This window comes from Choloepus didactylus, chromosome 16 (genome assembly GCF_015220235.1).
Source record: "Choloepus didactylus isolate mChoDid1 chromosome 16, mChoDid1.pri, whole genome shotgun sequence".
Taxonomy (NCBI): Eukaryota; Metazoa; Chordata; class Mammalia; order Pilosa; family Megalonychidae; genus Choloepus; species Choloepus didactylus.
The window spans coordinates 30,906,461-30,916,528 of record NC_051322.1 but is presented as its reverse complement, the minus strand read 5'-3'; the positions used below and the strand labels follow the sequence as shown (position 1 = coordinate 30,916,528).

Genomic DNA, 10,068 nt, shown 5'->3' with positions numbered 1-10,068 from the left:
CCGCCCCTCCCCGCCCCGCCCCTTCCCGCGGCCCCGCCCACGCGCGCTCTCTTTCCAGACGAAGCTGCCTTCGTCGCCCCGTCGCTTGGGAGCCAAAGGTAACACTAACGTCCCGCCGACGGGCCTTGGAAAAAAGCAAAGCATTCCCTGCAAGCGGGTTTTCTCCTCAAGTTAAGTTTTCTTAAGGGTTTTTCTTCACTATTCCCAAATCAAGGTAATGATTTGACTCTTCCCTATCCATGCTATCCCTGGCCTCGATAAACCTCCCTTCCCACATGTAATTAATTTTCCCCTTCATCCCCGCTCCCGGATTTTCCTGAAAACTCTTATGTAAGTGCCCCAGCGTCTTAACACCGAAAACCTGGAAACGGCTTGGGGGAGAGTTGGCACGGGCGGCCCCGGGCTGGGGCGGGGCCGGAAGTGGGTGGGCGGGGCGCTTTGGCTGAGGCAGTCTCCTCGGGGCCTTGGGCTTTGCGCCTGCGCAAACCAGTGAGCAGAGGCCTAGGCGGCTTCGGTGGGAGGTGTAGTGAGTAGGCGGGGTGAGTACAGTCCGGGAGGTTGGCGTCTTGGGGGGATTTAGCATCTTGGGCGGGGGGGTTTAGCGAGTGTAGTAGGTCAGGGACGCCTGGGGATTCCTCATGCAGCCCCTGGATGAGCCCGCAATATTTTCCTTATATGATTGGGCCTCTTTGTGGGCGGCGCCGCTTGCCCGGAGCCTGAGAGGATTATGAAAACGTGTGAGGCGATATGGGGCCTGGGGACCCGGCGCAGGGAGGTACGGAGCGAGGGGCGGTCGGCTAGGCCAGAGATGAGGGAGGTTTAGGGAACCCTCTGCTGCTGTAACTGTGAGCCCTGGTCGGTGATGACGTGACCACTGCGCAATCTGAGTTCTTGGAACCAGGTGATGGAGTGTGGCTGAGAATGGGCTGAGACCGGGCGAGCAGGAGGCGGCCTGGGCAGAGATGTGGGACAGTTTCTCAGTGCCAGGACCTTGAGAACGACCGGACTGCGAGCATGGTTCTTCTCCTTCTTGTTTTTTTTTTTTTTTGTTAGCAGTTTTATTCACACACCATACAGGCCATCCTAAGTGTACACCCGGTATAATCACATAGTTATGCATTCTCCACCACAATCAACATGAGAACATTCCTATTTCTTCCCAGGGTGGGGGAGCAAACCCATACTCCTTCCTTATAACCCCCTATTATTGACATTTATCCTTGGTATAGTGCCTTTGTTACAGTTAATGAAAGAATATTACGATGTTACAATTGACTATAGACCTTAATTGCATTAATTGTATTTTTTTCCCTGCATATCACCCCATTAACACCTTTTAATAGTGATATACATTTGTTTTATTTCATGTAAAAACTTTTCTTATATTTGTTCAATTAACCACTGTCATCTTCCACTCTAGGTTTCACTAAATTATACAATCCCAGGTTTCATCCTCTAGTTTTCCTTCTGGTGACATACACGACCCTAGTCTTCCTCTTTCAACAATAACCCCACTCATCTTTATTAATTCAACTTACAGTATTGTGTTACTAACACAGTATTGTGCTATGCATTTCCGAACCATTACAATCAACCTTATTTGATAATCTGTGCTCCCAAAGCATCAATTGCCCAATCTCTACCTTCTTTCTATCTCCTGATAACCTGTGCTCTCAAATTTAACTCTGAGAGTTTGCTTGTTATAGTTCATATTGGTGGAACCGTACAATATTTGTCCTTTTGTTTTTGGCTTATTTCACTCAACATAATGTCTTCAAGGTTCATTCATGTCTTTGATTGCATCACGACTTCATTCCTTCCTGTGGCTGCACAATATTCCATCCTGTGTATACACACAGTTTGCCCATCCACACATCAGTTGATGGACGTTTGGGCTGTTTCTATCCACTGACATTTGTGAATAATGCTGCCATAAATATCAGTGCAAACACTTATTCATGTCCCTGCTTTCAGTTCTTCTGAGTATATACATACAGGTTTGCTAAAGCTGCCGGAATGCAATATACCAGAAATGGGTTGGCTTTTACAATGGGGATTTATTAGCTTACAAATTTACACTTCCAAGACCATGAAAGTGTCCAAATTAAGGCATCAACAGGAAGATACCTTCTCTGAAGAAAAGCTATTGAAATCTGGGACCCTTTGTCACATGGGAAGACATGGCTTGTGTGTCCTAGTCCTCTCCCAGGTTTCATTGCTTTCGGTTTGTGCCTTCATTGGCTTTCTCTCTAAGCTTTTGTGGGTGTGTCCTTGTCTCTCTGCTTATCTTGGGCATCTCTGAGGCTTTTTCTGTCTTTTATCCTCACAAAAAGGACTCTAGTGAAAGGATTAAGACCCATTCTGAATGGGGTGGGTCACATCTCAGTTGAAACCACCTAATCAAAAGGTCCTAACCACTATAGGTCTGCACTTAGAGGAATGGATTAAAAGAACAAGGCCTTTCTGGGGTGCATAATAGCTTCAAACCACCACAGCTAGTGATGGGATTGCTGCATCATATGGCAATTCTATGCTTAGCTTCCTGAGGAACCACCAAACTTCCTTTCAGACTGGCTGCACCATTCTATATCCCCACCAACAGTGAATAAGTGTACCTCTTTCTCCACATCTTCACTAGCACTGGTAGTTTTCTGTTTTTTTTTGGTAATGGCCATTCTAGTTGGTGTGGAATGATATCTCATTGTGGTTTTGATTTGCATTTCCCTAATAGCTAGTGATGTTGAGCATCTTTTTAAAATGCTTTTTAGCCATTTGTATCTCCCTTTGCCCATTTTTTAATTGGGCTGTTTCTCTTTCGGTTATTGAGTTGTAGTATTTCTTTTTAAATTCTGAATGTTAAACCATTATTGGATATTTGGTTTCCAAGTATTTTCTCCCAATGAATAGGCTTCCTTTTTACCTTTTTGACAAAGTCCTTAGATGCACAAAAGTATTCAATTTTGAGGAGATCCCGTTTATCTATTCTTTCATTGTTCGTGCTTTGGATGTTAAGGTCTAGGAAACCACCTCCTACCACAAGAGCTTTAAGATATTTCCCTATATTTTCTTCTAAGGCTTTTATGTCATAGCTCTAATGTTTAGGTCTTTGATCCACTTCGAGTTAATTTTTATATAAGGCATGAGGTAGGGATCCTCTTTTATTCTTTTGGATATGAATGTCCAGTTCTTCCAGCACCATTTGTTGAAGAGGCTTTTCTTTCCCAATTAAGTAGACTTGGCTCTCTTGTCAAAAATCAATTGGCCATAGATGAGAGGTCTATTTCTGAACTCTCAAATTGATTCCATTGGTCGGTATATTTATCCTTATGCCAGTACCATGCTGTTTTGTCCACTGTAGGTTTGAAATATGCTTTAAAGTCAGGAAGCGTGAGACTCCCAACTTCGTTTTTCTTTCTCACGATGTTTTTAGTAATTTGGGACACCCTGCCATTCCAAATAAACTTGATTATTGGTTTTTCTGTTTCTGCAAAGTAGGCTGTTGGGATTTAATTCGGTATTACGTTGAATCTGTAAATCAGTTTGGGTGAATTGACATCTTAATGATATTTAGTCTTCCAGTCCATGAACACAGAATCTTCTTCCATTTATTTAGGTCTTCTTTGATTTCTTTTAGCAGTGTTTTGTAGTTTTCTGTATACAGGTCTTTTACATCCTTGGTTAAACTTATTCCTATTTATTTGATTCTTTTAGCTGCTGTTATAAATGGATTTTTTCTTGATTGCCTCCTCAGATTGCTCATTGTTAGTTTATAGAAACACTACTTATTTTTGCATGTTGATCCTGTATCCCACCACTTTGCTGAACTCATTTATTAGCTCTGGTACCTTTGTTGTAGATTTTTTGGGACTTTCTAAATATAAGATCATGTCATTTGCAAACAGTGAAGGTTTTACTTCTTCCTTTCCAATTTAAATGCCTTTTATTTCTTTTTCTGGCCTAATTACTCTAGTTGGAACTAATAGCACAATGTTGAATAACGGTGGTGACAGTGGGTGTTCTGGGCTTGTTCCAGATCTTATAGGGAAACTTTCAGTCTTTCCCCATTGATTATGATGTTAGCTGTGCATTTTTCTTATATTCCCTTTATCATTTTGAGGAAGTTTCCTTCTATTCATATCCTTTGAAGTGAAAAATCAAGAAAGGATGCTGAATTTTGTCAAATACCTTTTCTGCTTCAATTGATAAGATCATGTGGTTCTTCTCCTTTGATTTATTGATGTGATGTATTACATAAATTGATTTTCTTATGTTGACCCACACTTGCATACCTAGAATAAAACCCCCTTGGTAATGGTTCTGAATTCTTTTAATGTGCTGCTGGATTCAATTTCCAAGTATTTTCTTGAGTATTTTTGCATCTGTATTCATTAAAGAGATTGGTTTGTAATTTTCTTTTCTTGTACTATCTTTGTTTGCCTTTGGTATTAGGGTGATGTTGGCTATGAGTTAGGTTGTTTTCCCTCCTCTTGAGTTTTTTTTTTTGAAGAGTTTGAATAGGTTGGTACTACTTCTTTCTTTCTTTTTTTTTAAATTCAGTTTTATTGAGACATATTCACATACCGTATAGTCATCCATGGTGCACAATCACCTGTTCACAGTACCATCATACAGCTGTACGTTCATTACCCCGATCAATTTTTGAACATCTTCCTTACTTCAAAAAGAACAAAAATAAGAATAAAAATAAAAATAAAAAAGAACACCCAAAGCATTCCATCTCCTCCATGCCATTCCATTTTTCCTTTAGTTTTTGTCTTCATTTTTCTACTCATCTGTCCATACACTGGATAAACCAAGTGTGAGCAACATCGTTTTCACAATTACGCAGTCACACCATGTAAGCTAAATAGTTATTCAGTTGTCTCCAAGAATCAAGGCTACTGGGTTGCAGTTCAACAGTTTCAGGTATTTCCTTCTAGCTATTCCAGTACACTGGAAACTAGAAAGGGATATCTATATAGTGCATGCGAGTACCCTCCAGAGTGACCGCTCAACTCCATTTGAAATCTCTTAGCCACAGAAACTTAGTATTTTTCATTTCACTTCCTCCTTTTGGTCAAGAAGATTTTCTCAATCCCATGATGCTGGGTCCAGGCTCATCCCCAGGAGTCATATCCCACGTAGGGGTGAGGGCAGTGAGTTTACCTTTAGTGTTGGCTTAGAGAGAGGCCACATCTGACCAACAAAGAGGTTCTCTGGGGGAGACTCTCAGGCATAATTATAAGTACAGTTAGTCTCTCCTTTGCAGTTATAAGCTTCATAAGGGCAAACTCCAAAACTGAGGGCTTGGTCTACCAAATTATTAGTCTTCAATGTTTGTGAAAATGTCAGTAATAACCCAAGTGGGGAAGTCCAGCATTTCCACATTTTTCGCCAGTTCCTCAGGGGGACCCTGCAAATATATTTTTATTCTCTCCCCAAATTGCTTTGGGATGTATTGGGATTTCACACTATCTGTACAAACCTACCAGATTTCACTTCCAATTCAAAGTTCCATGTAATTATAAGTGTTTGAGTAAACTGACCATATGAGTTAAATTGTTTAGTGTGCTGCAGAGAATATAGATCCTGCATTAAATAAACATCTCTTCCCTTGGTCTCACACAGATGTTGAAGTTTTAAAACACAGTCAGTATCATACTTTACCCTTCGGCCTGACTTGCCTCATTCTTAACTAGACCTCCTTCATTCATATCTCTAATTGTAGTCTGAGCTACTTTTTCAGCTTTTTGAACATTTGCTCTGTGAGGTAATACTGGCATTCATAGCTGCTGAGCTCTGGCTCTGAGTTTCAGGTGTCACACAGATACCCAAATTTCCAGGGACCGACCAGGTTGTAGAAAAGGGGCTCAGTGTCTCCGAATTTGGAGATAACCATTACAACTCAGGAACAGATGTGACTGTTGTAAGAGCTTAAAATCTAGGGACTATTACAATAACCGTTCACCTGATAAGCTGTGTTCTCAGAGTTTACACATTATAGTTAGTCCATAATAGTCATTCTAATGTTTGTCTTTTCATTTCTGGCATATTTTGCTCAAAATGCTGTCCTCAAGATTGATTTACCTAGTTGTGTGTCTCATAGCTTCATTCCTTCTTGTAGCTGCTCAATATTCGGTTATATGTATACACCATGGTTCTCCATTCTGTGCACTGGTTGATGTACCCTTAGGCCACCTCCATCCATTGCAAATCATGAATACTGCCACCATAAACCCCAAAGTGCAAACGTCTGTTCATGTCACTGCTCTCAGATCTTCCAAGTATATACCCCATAATGAAGTTGCAGGACCTTATGGCACCCACATACTTAGCTTTTTGTGGAACCACCACGTTGTCCTCCAGATAGGCGATACCATTCTACTTCCCCACCAACAGTAAATAGGCACATCCTACTCTCCATGTTTTCTCCAGTACTTGTATCCCTCTGTTTATATTTTTCCCTGCAATTTTATAGAGATATATTCACATACTATACAATCATCCATAGTGTACAGTTGTTCACAGTATCATATAGTTGTGTATTCATTACCGCAATCAGCACTTGAACATATTCATTACCCCAAAAAAAGCTTTTAAGGAATAAAAAAGATGAAATTAAAATACAATGCAATAATAAGGTCAGACACCACCACCACTACCAGGAACCCCATACCCCTCCCTTATATCCCCCTCTCATGGACATTTAGCTTTGGTATATTGCCTTTGTTACATTTAATGGAAGCATATTACATAGAATCCAGTTTGTGTTAGTTATATTTTTTCCCCCATACCATCCCTTTTTCAACACCTTGCAAGGTTGACATTCATTTGTTCTCCCACATGTAAAAACATTTTTATCTTTGTACATTTAGTCACTGTTCTGGTTTACTAATGCTGCCATTATGCAAAACACCAGAAATGGATTGGCTTTTATAAAGGGAGTTTATTTGGTTACAGAGTTACAGTCCTTAAGGCCATAAAATTTCCAAGGTAAGGCATCAAAAATTGGGTACCTTCACTGGAGGATGGCCAGTGGCATCTGGAAAACCTCTGTTAGCTGGGAAGGCACATAGCTGGCATCTGCTCTGGAGTTCTGGTTTCAAAATGGCTTTCTCCCACGACGTTCCTCTCTAGGCATCTGCTTGCACCTGGGTTGCATTCTCCAAAATGTCTCTGTAAGCTGCAGGTGCTCCACAATGTCTCTCTCAGTTGCTCTCCAAAGTGTCACTTACAGCTGCTCTTTACCTGGCTGCAGTGATTTAATTCAGACCCACCCTGAATGGATGGGATAACACCTCCATGGAAATTATCCAATCAAAGGTCTTGCCCATGGTTGATTGAGTCACATCTCCATGGAAACACTCAATCAAAGGATTCTAACCTAATCAACACTAATACATCTGCCTCCACAAGACTGCATCAAAGATAATGGCATTTTGGGGGCCATAATACATCCAAACCGCACAGTCACCATCATTGACCACTCTAGGTTTCACTAAGATATACAGTCCCTGTCTTTATTCTCTGTCTTTCCTTCTGGTATCATACATGCCCATAGCCTTCCTCTTTCAGCTTTACTCACAGACATCTTTGTTCAGTCTACTTACAATATTGTGCTACCATCACACAGTATTATGCTTTCCATTTCCGGATCGATACAGTCAATCCTGTTGAACATTCCATACTTCTTCAGCATCAAATGCCCGATCCCTACCCTCTTTTATCTCCTGATAACCTGTGTTCTCAGCTTTAACTCTCAAAGTTTGCTCATTAATGTTAATTCATATTAGTGAGACCATACAGTATTTGTCCCTTTGATTCTGGTTAACTTCGCTCAACATAATGTCTTCAAGGTTCATCCACATTACTCTGTATTCTGTGATATTGTTCTCTCTTACAGCTACATAATACCCCATTGTGTGTGTATACCACAGTTTATTTATCCTCTCTTCCATTGATGGACATTTGGGCTGTTTCCATCTCTTGGCAATCATGAATAATGCTGCTATAAACATCGGTTTACAAATGTCTGTTCGTGTCTTAACTTACAGTTCCTCTGAGTATATACCTAATAATGAAATTGCTGGATCATATGGCAACTAACTTTGTTGAATGCTTGGTAGAATTCACAAGCCATCTAGTCCTGGATTTTCTGTTGGGAGTTTTTCTGTTTTTAAATTGTGGAATATAACGTATATACATAAAAGTGATAGCTTTCAAAGTGCTATTTAACAAGTAGTTAGCAAATTTCAAAGAATGTTATGGGTTGCATTCTACCATTTCAGTTCTTTCCTTCTGGCTATTTTAATACCCTAGCAATTAAGAAGAAAATAAAAAGATTCAGTATTCATAATCCTTTGTTAAATTCTATCTTGTCTGTTGTTATCTCTTCCTCTAGTTTAATCACTTTCCTGATCTTCAGGGATGCCTAGGCAATGACCACCCTAACTTGTTCATGTTGAAAAGAGGTGTTGACATTATGGGAAAGGGGGACACATCTGGTTTGATGTTGCCTTTAGGTTTGGGGACTTACCTGTTGTGCTAGTTTGGATATATTATGTCCCCCAGAAAAAGCCATGTTCTTTAATGCAGTCTTGTAGGGGCAGACCTATTAGTGTTGATTGAATGTTTCCATGGAGATGTGACTCAATCAATCATGGGCAAGACCTTTGATTGGATAATTTCCATGGAGGTGTTATCCCACCCATTCAGGCTGTGTCTTAATTAATTATCACTGGAGCCATATAAAACAGCTGACAAACAGAAGGAACTCAGAGCAGCTGCAGCTAAGAAAGGATAAAGCGCCCCACGGGGAACATTTTCAAGGTTGTCATTTTGAAATGCAACCTGGGAGCAAGCGAATGCCAGCCACATGCCTTCCAAGCTAACAGAGGTTTTCCAGACGCCAGTGTCTAACCTTCAGTGAAGGTACCCTATTGTTGATGCCTTAGCTTGGACACTATTATGACCTTAAGACTATAACTTTGTAACCAAATAAACCCCCTTTATAAAAGCCATTCCATTTCTGGTATTTTGCAAAAAGGCCACATTAGCAAACTGGAACATCTGGCATAGGAACACTTTGGAGAATTTAAGTTTTTGGGAAAAAAAAAAACTTAGTGAAAAGTTTTATACAGTCTCAGATAGGGACCAGGGTATTCTTTAGGGCTTTCAGGACTGCTAGTGATTTCATCTCTTCATACTGTGGCCATTGGCATATTTAGCTGAAGCTTGCATAGGAGTAACCTCCAGGACGGTCTCTCAACTCTATTTGAAATCTCTTAGCTGCTGAAACCTTGTTTTGTTTCCTTTCTTTTCCCCTTATGGTCAAAAAGGCATTCTCAATCCCTCGAAGCCAGGATCAGGCCCCTTCCTGGGATCCATGTTCCATGTCACCAGGAAGACTCACTCACCTGGGAGTCCTGGCCCACTTCAGGGGAAGGGTGATGAATTTATTTGTAGAGCTGGGCTTAGGGAGAGAAAGGCCATATCTGAGCAACAAAAGAGGTTTTTGAGAGGTGACTTAGACATAATAGTAAGTGGACTTAGACTCTCCTTTACATCCATAAATTTCACAAGAGCAAGCTTCAAGATCAAGGGCTTGTCTTATTAAGTAGGAGGTTCCTAATTTGACATAGCATATGTTCTGTCCACGATAAACAATCACTGTCTCACATTATCTTCACTTGATTGTACAGTCATCATCACTCTCTATTTTAAACAATTCCATGACCCAAAACACCCCAAAGCTCTTATCAGCCCCCTAATTATTTATCCCTAGTATTTGTGTGGTACTAGTAATGTATTCCTGTTAATTTTAGTTCTTAGTATGTGATAGGTAGTTTTTCCCATATACTATGTTTTTAACTCTTTATGCCAGTGTCATACCTTAGAAGAATATCATGCAAGCAGTTGTTTATATTTGTAGTGCTAATCTGTGGGATATATGCCTTTAATCAACCCCTTTCAATCATGTTCACCTTCAGTGCAGTTCTGATACTTAGAATCCCATTAATGAATAATCATCACCCCTATCCATTCCCATACCTTTAAGTTCACCCTCAT

At 40.5% G+C, this 10,068-nt stretch overlaps 1 long non-coding RNA gene and 2 other non-coding genes across 5 annotated transcripts in view; all 3 read left to right on the top strand.

The window, feature by feature from the left end:
* The first annotated feature begins 46 nt into the window (after positions 1–46).
* The window catches only part of LOC119511074, a 70,453-nt gene continuing 60,431 nt past the window's right edge, over positions 47–10,068 (top strand). For 2 of the 3 annotated variants that reach the window (XR_005212145.1, XR_005212144.1), the window contains exon 1: positions 47–98. This is a non-coding gene — a long non-coding RNA (uncharacterized LOC119511074). Of the gene's footprint in view, positions 215–10,068 lie in introns of all 3 variants that reach the window. The other variant, XR_005212146.1, reaches the window with a different exon arrangement.
* LOC119511952 lies at positions 623–768 on the top strand. Its single transcript, XR_005212292.1, has one exon.
* On the top strand, positions 854–935 carry LOC119511948. Its single transcript, XR_005212289.1, has one exon.